The sequence below is a fragment of the Rutidosis leptorrhynchoides genome, chromosome 1 (genome assembly GCF_046630445.1).
Source record: "Rutidosis leptorrhynchoides isolate AG116_Rl617_1_P2 chromosome 1, CSIRO_AGI_Rlap_v1, whole genome shotgun sequence".
In the NCBI taxonomy this organism is placed as follows: Eukaryota; Viridiplantae; Streptophyta; class Magnoliopsida; order Asterales; family Asteraceae; genus Rutidosis; species Rutidosis leptorrhynchoides.
The window spans coordinates 608,518,697-608,528,951 of record NC_092333.1 but is presented as its reverse complement, the minus strand read 5'-3'; the positions used below and the strand labels follow the sequence as shown (position 1 = coordinate 608,528,951).

Below are 10,255 nucleotides of genomic sequence, written 5' to 3'. Positions count from 1 at the left end.
GGTGGTAAATTTCGGTTTTTGGCCGAAAATTAGGATAGGGAGAGAGAGATTTGAGAGAGAATTGAGAGAATGATTTGGTACAAGAAAATGGGTTAGCCTAGGTCTCTATGTATAGGAGTGATTAGAGAATTCTAGAATTAGGGTTTAATTAGGAATTACTTTGGGAACAAGTTAGGTTAAATGAGGAGGTGACGGGGGGTTGCTTGGCCGAAATTTAGAGGGGCAAAAGGGTAATTTTTCCTTCAAATTTTCGGCTAGGGTTAGGAGAATTAAGGTTTGGAACTTTTTCACTTTAGTCCTTGTACTTTATATTAGCTTAAATGGTTTCTTAATTATCCAAGTTTAATTATTTAAGTGTACAAGGTTTATGGTTATTTATTTTGTTCGCAAAAATTAATAAGCTCATTATTTTTATCTTTTTATTAACTTGTCAATTATTACACCAAGTTATTTAACATAATTTATAATTCTTATTACTTATCAATCGTTAATTAAAGTTTAATCGTTAAGTTTAATTATATTGTTGTGCATTTAATGTAAAAATATAGAATGAAAAAATGAGGGTCGTTATACGTCTCAGGGAACTCGTCGAACATATACCTTTGAAGTCTCATTAGAAACAATAGGTTACCACCAAAGATTGAGCAGATAGATAGTGTTCCTGAAATACATACTTTTTAATAAGTAAATATAAATCAAATAAGATTGGCGAATCATTATGCGAAGGTAATATAGAGAAGTAAGTACACAATTGATCGCCAGACAATGATCATTAATGTACTACTAATTAGAGAAAGTATATGAAAGTAGATGAGTTTGTATCATATCATATGTTTTTCTATCTCTCAAGCTTTACACATTATAAAAGATTAATTGTTAATCAAACAAAGACCCAGAGTGACAAACCTCCATTTTTTTGGCAACCCAGCGAGCATAATGGATTTGTAAGCCACATCTTAATCGTTCCATTTGCATGAGCATGAGACCTGTTTAATATACAAACACATAAAATTTATAGTGCTCCTTTTGTGCTCCATTTCATCTTGATATGTTTAGAATAGCTTCGTTATTAGATCGAAATGGGCTAATAGAAAAAACAGTACGAAACCATTTCAGTACCATCATTGTCAGATTGTGTGAGTGAAAAGGGTTACAACCTAATGTAGACTGGTGCTCCAACTCGAGAATGCAAATGATCATTAACAAATTGATTTAAGGAATTGTCAACTATTAAGAGCAAAATTAGATATGCAATATACTCATTTAACAAAACTAAATATACAAAAAGGATATGTAAACATGAGAAATAACCTGATATGGATGAATGCAGTATATCCATTTTGGAAGTTTCAACCACATGAGAATTAATATTCTCAATACAGTATGATGAGTTCAATAAAGTTCAATAGCCTCAAGCCTCAAAATTTCAGTCCTAATAACAATGATCCAAAAACGTTACTGATAAATTATAAAAGCAAATCTCAAGTTTCTTACTGTTGTTCGGATACTAATTCGATGTCTTCAATTGGTGATCAACTTGTTCGCCTTCATTAAAATAAAAATATATATTTAAACATAAGATAAATGAAAAACCAAAAGCCAATTCCCCTAAAAAATAATTGATATCTTACCATAGGTGATCGAGTTGTGCCTTTAGGAACCTTCATTATCGAACTAAAAGACCCCTGCATTTACAAAAAACTATGTAAATACATTAATAAGTTGATAAAAGTCTATCAACGACTTTTCAAGGTCAATTTTCAAGTGCAAAAATAAAACCTTGGTGTTATCATCATATCCGCTCTCACTATTACTACTACTTGATGCATTATATGAATCTTCATATGAACCTCTACCCTTGGAGTTACTTTAAGTATCACATTGTGAGACAAAGTTACATATGTTGAGTTAATAGTCAGCATTCATCATGATTATTAATTTGATCATGCCATCCTTGTGACATACAAATAGTGAAAAAGAAATCCAAAATTCTAAATCAAAACATAAATATGACAAATAATTAAATAAGCTATGTTCCATATGATTAACTATGGATGACTAATTATACCTTTTATTTTGTTCCATCTAAACTACCTTCTTATTTTATCGGCTGAAGTAAATTCCAAAGTGTCAAGTGCATACCTTCAGCATCTATCGTATATCGTATCAACACACCCAGACACATGACTAACATTAACACTTTCTGCAACATCTACATAATAAAAATTAAAAACATTATCATAAATAAAATTAAACTTATGATATAAACAATAATAATGTAATAATAATACTCCGTAGAAGATTACCACTTATTAAATGTCAGCTTCACCAAGTACAATAGCAGCGACATATGATGAACTTATGTGACCATGTCTCTTCTTTTTGCATAACTATACCTAAATAAAAATATTACAGCTATACCATCAATGTGTTAGAGATTCACACATGTTTATCATTTGGTTTAAGGGTGTTGAAGAAAGCTTTGTTCACAATTAGCCCATACAATCCAGCCGTGTTTCTGATGCAAAGTGAACGATCCATTGAGTGGCCTTAATGAATAAATAGTGAACAATCCAGCGGCGCATCTGCTGCAAATATTCATACACCTAATAAAAGAAACTACTTACACGGATTTATGAATGAGTTAAATATTATAGGCAAATACTCTAAAACTTACAAACCTTATCAATAAAAGATGCAAGATAGCACCGATACGTTTGCTCAAAGGATATTCCATTGAAACTATAACCATCAAAGTACTGCAACCCACAAAATAAATACACAATTAGTGCTACAGAGTATTATTATTGGAATAAAATCAATAAATGAAAACACCTCTCTTATATTTAACACTTTTGAAGACTATCAGTGGAGGCAATCGGAGTATGAAACCTGATTTAATAACAATAAGCAATAAATATTGCAGAATCGTATATCGTGACTTACATATTACAGGATCGACTATGGAGTTGCATCCCGTATTTCGACATGTCTTCATCTTCTCATCACGTTATTCGCCATGTCTTCATCTCCGCATATCAGATATTCGATTTGCTTCTGATTTGAAGAACCCTAATTTTGATTGGAGAGGGAACGTGATTTCGTGCATTTGATTTGAAAAACCCTATTATTATTAGATGATGAAGGAAGGAATGAGATTTTTGGATTTGAAATTTGAAACTAAAAAAACTGAATACGATGAAATTGGGATGGTTATTTGAGAATGAAAAACTCCTATCCGTGAAATATTGAGGAGATTGATTGATTCAGTTTCCTAAACTGCTCCTTAAAATCGAATGTGGACACGTGGCAGTCACTATAGGTTTAAAAAAATCGATTTTTGTGGGCATGACACGTGGACCGAAATTCTTGGAGTAAGGAGGTGGCGCCACGTAGGCGATCCATCCCTTGTTGATTTATATATGTTAGGGATTATTATTACTAATATAACTAATAGACACAATTTGTCTTATTAGTTACGAATAATACTACTTAATATTTCATTTTTTACACACCCAACCCCTTAACTTTCATTAAAATACAAATTGAAACCCCCCTAATTTATAGTACTATTTAATATTTCATTTTTCACACACCTAATCCCCTAACTTTCATAAATACAAATCGAAACCCCCCATTTTATAGTACTATCTAATATTTCATTTTTCACACACCCAATCCCCTAACTTTCATTAAAATACAAATCGAACCCCCCATTTTATACCTATATTCTAAAATATTATTTATCCCATCACTAACACTAAAAATATTGAATAATAACACTAAAGATGGTACTCCATATAACATGTTTTAATGGTAAAATGGATAACACAACAACAACAACAACAACAACACACCCAATCCCAAAGGTAAAATGGATAATATTGTGTAATTTTGTATTGAAATTTTTAAATTTGTAACTATGACCAAACAACTATATAATCCAAACTCATATTCTAAGTGAATATCATTATCATTATTATTTTTAAATTTAAAGTATGTAACTCATGGCCATCTATTATATAAAAATAAAATAAAATATTAATTAATAAGTAATTAAATAAATGGTAAAATGTATTGAATTACTAAATCACCCTTTACCTCTCAGTTAGCAGATAGTGAACGTAGAAGGGCAAAACCGTAAATTCCACAAAACACTAACTGAGCTAGCTAACGCCACTACAAAACAGACGTTTGGATCAAGAACTAGGGTTTGGGGGCAAAGTAAAAGAAACTCATACAACCAAGAAATGAGGCATCGGAGGGGAGGTTTTTAAGGGCGGTTGCCGTCCTCCGTTGCCGATGACTTTCCGTTTGCCCCTAAAAATCAACAACCCTTTTTTTAAAAATCAACTTTTGAGTTGACGAATGATGCAATAAAGACGATAATAATAATAATAACTAATAATGATAATAGTACTCCGTAATAGTAATAATTGGAGGCGGTGATGATGAAATTTTACTGGTGGGTTGTATGAGTAAATCAGCAAAGTTTGAGATTACCCGTAACTTGGCGGGGCAATATTTGCAGCCATGGCGGTTGTATCCTCTTTGCTTTGATCGATTATTAACTAATCTGAGCCTCATAAAGTTTGCATTTCTTTGGATATTGTTACTAGTTAGTGTGCTTGTATCAATAACAACTGCTACTTACCAGCTCTCGTATCAATGACAATTGTTATTGCTAATAGTAAGTGTGTGTGTGTGTGTGTGTGTAAAATAGGGATGTTACAGAGGGTGGTTGCCCCTTTTTACTAAAGGCCATGATTGCAAAATTAAACAACCTTCATCCCTTTACAGATTCACATATCTCTATCTCTCTATATATATATATATATATATATATATATATATATATATATATATATATATATATATATATATATATATATATATATATATATTGTTTGATTTCTTTTGTAAAAAGGACAATATAGGATTTGAACCTCATTTCTCATTTTGTTTTCTATCTAAATAAATCTTCATTGCCTTCGTTTTTTAAATTCTTTTGTAAAGAGGGATTTGGTTTGATAAGGCAGTTGTTTTTCAAAAGTAATCACCCGAGTCTAAGGCAAATATATTTAGATCGTAAACAGTTAGCTAGCTGTGGTAGCGAGCCATAAAGTATTGGTCAAATATAAGTAATTACTTCTGTTTGCTATCATTTTCTACAGGCTCACTTAAGAAAATGGGACTAGTCTGTGAGTGGTTTAACCTAATGAACTTTGGGTTTTCACTGGTTTAATTCATATTTCCAAAATTCTTCGCTCAAACTTTGGGTTCGTCAAACCTTCTCCCACAAAAAAAATTAGGGTTCGTCATCATTGTCTTGATTGTCTCACGATTTCTGTCTTCCTTCGCAGCTTTGCTCCTGGAGGTGGCCATGAATGCTTATCTACTGATTTGGAAGGTGATTCCTTTTTATAATCTTTTGATTTACTCTGTTTTTGCCTGTTTTCAATGATGGTTGTAATTTAGGGGTTTCGTGTTGTTTTTCTCATTTGTGTAGGTTGATTGGTGGAATTTTATTGCCATTTTTTGTTGCTACAGTCGTTGCACTCGATGTTTGATGTTGTGAGTTTCATTGCCATTTTTATTGGCTTTAAATAACAGGTTGTTAATAGCCCATCTCAGTTCCTATGTGTTAATTGGTTGCTTTTAAATAGGTATATATGTATATGTATTTTTGTTGTTTTTTGTTATTGCCTCAGATAAATAGGATAATGGTTTGATTAGAACTGGGTTATGTGCATGTGTGCCGGTTTTTGTTGTATCTTTGATTACTTCTCAATTGATTTTTGTTTGAGGGTAATTTGAGATTTGCTTTCTTCCTTCTATTTTGTTTGTTTTCATTTTACAATAATTAACTTCAACTTTGTTTACAAATATAGTATGGATATGATAAAACGTAGTTAACTTTCTAATTGATATTCTTGCAACTCCATTTTTCATGTCTATCCAGAAATGTGGGTTAGTAAGTGTTCTACTATTCTTGGTTCTAAGAAGTGCTACTTTATTAGCTTTTAAGTTGAACATCCTATTAAATCTACTTATGAAAGAGTCTTGCAAGATATAGAGTTCAACCTAAAGTATCTTTTACTGCCTCTAACCGATTGTATTTTTCTTTTTAGTTACATTTTAGGTGATAGTCATTGTAATTGTTTAACTGATAGTGCCATTAACTGCTATTGCTATTCTGATATATGCCAACTGACTTAATATCGAACATGTAACTTCCTTTAGTATATATACTTTGTAGCTTACCTCAACAGCTGAATGTAATAAAATGCCAGACTAAAAGTAGTAAAGGATGTGTATGTAAAAACTCAGATTTACCCTTTCATTATACATTAATCAAACACATAAATGACAGATTCTGTAATATGTTCTTCGAAATAACAAAATTAATATACTGTAAACATTGGAGTATATGCTTGAAAATCTTTCATTCTGAAGTTGGTGTATGTGTAAAGATGCTGATATTTTTTTGTGGTGTTGCATTTTCACAGCTTACTGAAGATGTGATGGTTAAATATGTATGCTTCCGGTCACCTCCGTATTATTTGCAGCCATGGTGACTGATTACACGCTTCTGATGCGAAAATATTGTACTCATAATGATGATGTCTTTGAAATGGCAGCCACTAAACGGAATTGTAATTGTTGCTTTTGTGAATTGTATGATTATGATTATGATTTGCAAATATTTGCAGCCTTATGTTAGTGTTTTTATAATTGTTGCTTTTGTGAATTGTATGATTATGATTATGATTATGATTGCATCTTTGATTTTGGTGATTAATGTATTGTGTTGTGCAAAGTTAGCTTTGTCTATCGTCATGTCGTGTAGAAAGAAACAGAGGATAGGCAACCGTAGTGGTACTAGGCCCGGAGATTCTTCTGTTGTTTATGGTGTCAGTACCGTGTTTTCGAGTTTGTCTTCACGGAAACTCCTGTTTCTACTTACGTTTCGCGTTCTTAGATCGCTATTTAGCTTCAATGCAGTTGGTAGATATGTATGTACCGAAATCACATGCGCTCTATGCATTGTGCTTTGCTAATATTCTAATTTGATTGTTCATATTATCAGGATACTTTGCTGCTGCTTAAGTGCTTTCTATGATAAGGTATCAATATTCCTTCTGTTTTATACTTTTCAGTTTCTATAACTGTTACTTTTTGACTTGCCTACTTTCACTCTAACTGACATTTTTAATTTATTGTTAAACCAACAGAAACTAACAAACATTACAGACAAAGGTGACACACAGGAAGCCCAACCAAAAAGAGAAAAAGACTATCAAATGAAGATAATCCGCTCTGTACATAATATGTTTTGAAGCAACGACAGTCTCCACCAGAAGAATATTCATCACTTTTGTATGAAAAAACAATCAAAAACTAAGATAAGAGCCTTTTTGGCTTGCAGTTTAACAACTTAGTATCACATTTTTTGTAGTAACCCTATGATGACACAATGAACGCTTCAGGAGCAATGTATGATCATTATTGTATTGTATATAAGTATCTGTATGATCACTGTTTGATCATATCGTATCTTTTGCATGTTGCACACTGTAAACACAAATAACCAAAACGCGGAGTAGATGCAGTAAATGATGGTACCTTTTTGACCATAGAATACTTTGTCATTTAACTGAGTGTATAATGAATAGCCATCAAAACAATCGTAGACAATTCTTAGCAGCGAAGCGCGTGCCTCTTAATCTTGTTATAAACAAATGATAACATACAAGTATTATTCTTATCAGGTGACAAAGGTTTTGGAACTGGAACATTATCTGTAAAGAGGGTCTTAGTGTGCAATTAGGTTAATAGTTATCAAATACTATGTTGGTCTTGTATGTGGAACCAGAGTACATTGTTAAAACTTAAATCCATGTTTATTCACGGATCTTCGCCTTTTATATTAGCAAAAAAAAAATGATGGTGTTGAATTATATTTTAATACAACTCGGCCCAAACTTTTAGTTAAAGTATTGAGCCGAATCCGACATGCATATATTATACAAATTACAAAGGGCCTATTGATACAAGAAGATAATATAAAATTCGCGCTTCGCTGCGAGGTAGTTTTGATTGGTTAACAGTCGATTAGTCGGTTAATTGAACGATATCAAAAACGATTAACAATAGGGTAATTGGACGTTTAAAAATAAATGAATGAAAAAAGAAGACATGAAGTAAGGTCAAAAGTTCAAACGAGAACCACAAAAAAGGCGAGAACTGCGAGAACTTTTAATTTACAACGATTTTAACATGCGAGTAGATTGAAATCAACCTTAAATGTTGATGGAGAGTAAGAAGGAACATAAAACAGTTTGAAAAAACGTATATATTCCGTATATAATCAAATATATAGTTTCCTGTTCACATGTGCATATTTGTTTGTGTAACATGTGAACATTTCGTATTATTAACAATTTAGCATGTAATTTGTGGTAATGAACATATGTTTGTTCATGATATGCGCATTAAATAACATTTGCATTTAATTTGTTGCATTCAAATGCATAAAAACTATGAAATTAAAAAGTTCTCGCATTTCTCACCTTTTTTGTGGTTCTCGTTTGAACCTGCCCCAGTAAGTAAAAAGGGAAAGGAAAATAGGTGTTAAGAAACATTAAACAAATTTATTTATTTTTAATTATACAAAATGATGATCAAAATAACTCTCTGAACAAACATCGACTTGCTATTGTTCATAGGGGTCAGATGGAAAAAATACCTTCACCCCTTTTAGTATATGTTTATAATTTATAATATAACTAGTTGTTTAACCCTCGCTTCGCGCCGGGGGTTCGATTTTCAATGTATTTTATTGCATTTGGTTTGTAAAATTATTTCGCTGCTAAAGAATGATGTCGTTGAAGCGTAACTCGAGTCGAACTAAAAGGTATAACCCGTGAAAGATTTAAATGTTATTTTAAATTAACAATATATGTCCATCTCCGCGTTTAGCTATGTAATTATCAACTTTTAAAAATTTAACGCAAAATCAACGTGTATGAAAAGTAACCCAAATATTTAGCGTTTTTTAAAAAAACGTCCGTTTTGCGTATAGTTAGTGACATTGTGTTCCTAAAATTATTTCGAGTTTAACGATGGTGTCAGAAAAATTTCTCTCGTTGCGAGCGAGAAGATATGACCCGTTGAATATTTGGGTGGAGTTTATTTAAGATTTTTTTTATGAAAACGGTTATTTGACACTTTACCCCTTGTTTGGGGGTCGATTTGAATATTTGAAAAAAGTGTGGGGGTCTTTGTTGGTGTAGTGAAATTTACTTAGAATTAGAACTAAAAAAGGTGAAAGGACGAAAATGCCCCTAGTTACTATTCACCATTTTTGTCTATTAGATAGTATAGTAATAATAATAATAATAATAATAATAATAATAATAATAATCATTCATTTTCATTTTTTTTTTTGTAAGCAAGGAAACCCCTCTATGCAGGGGCGGATGTACTTTATTCGGAGTGGTTGCACGGGACACCACTCAAATACGCGATATAGTGGAAATTTTGGGGGGTTTTTAACTAGTGATACTAATGGATAGTGTAATTTTTTTTGGGTGACACCATTGAAATAAGCCATCGAGTAGAAGTTTTTTTTTTTTTTTTAACCGGTGACACCAATGAGTATCAATCCTAAATCCACCACTGCTCCTATGAACGAGCACATTGGCTCCCCTCATTTTTATTTTTTCATTATAACCAATCTGTAATCTAAAACACATAGTATATGCAACTAACAAGGTTGGAGAACTTGAATCTCGAGATCTCGTTTAGACATTTTTTGGGACATCTCGGCATCTCGGAATAATCTCGGGGAGATATCGAACGTTCACATTTTAGTGCTTTTAGTATAAATTTAGATATAAAAATAAAAATACAATATATGTATATTTATATACATTATTACAAGATTTTATAGAAAAATCCGAAAAATGAGTGAGAAATTACGAGAAATTATGAGATTTTACGAGAAAATCTGAGAAATGAGCAAGAGAATTCGAGAAATCGTGGTTTTGACCAAATTTGACCCTGTTGACTAATCTCGGAAGATTGACATCTCGTCTCAGTTGCCTTCGAAAAATGAGATATCGGGGAAAAATAAGGAGATTTACAACACTGGCAACTAACAAGATTATTAACATTGTCTCAAAGTGAAGTTTGAACATTCAACCTCATTATTGATGACTTCATTGAATAACGCTATATTCATGGCGCTTTC

At 32.0% G+C, this 10,255-nt stretch overlaps 1 long non-coding RNA gene across 1 annotated transcript; it reads left to right on the top strand.

The window, feature by feature from the left end:
* Nucleotides 1-4,227: 4,227 nt before the first annotated feature.
* LOC139884690 (uncharacterized) lies at nt 4,228-7,106 on the top strand. The gene is made up of 4 exons (XR_011771933.1): nt 4,228-4,690; nt 5,364-5,410; nt 5,510-5,613; nt 6,510-7,106. It is a non-coding gene; the product is annotated as an uncharacterized lncRNA (long non-coding RNA).
* Nucleotides 7,107-10,255: the final 3,149 nt, after the last annotated feature.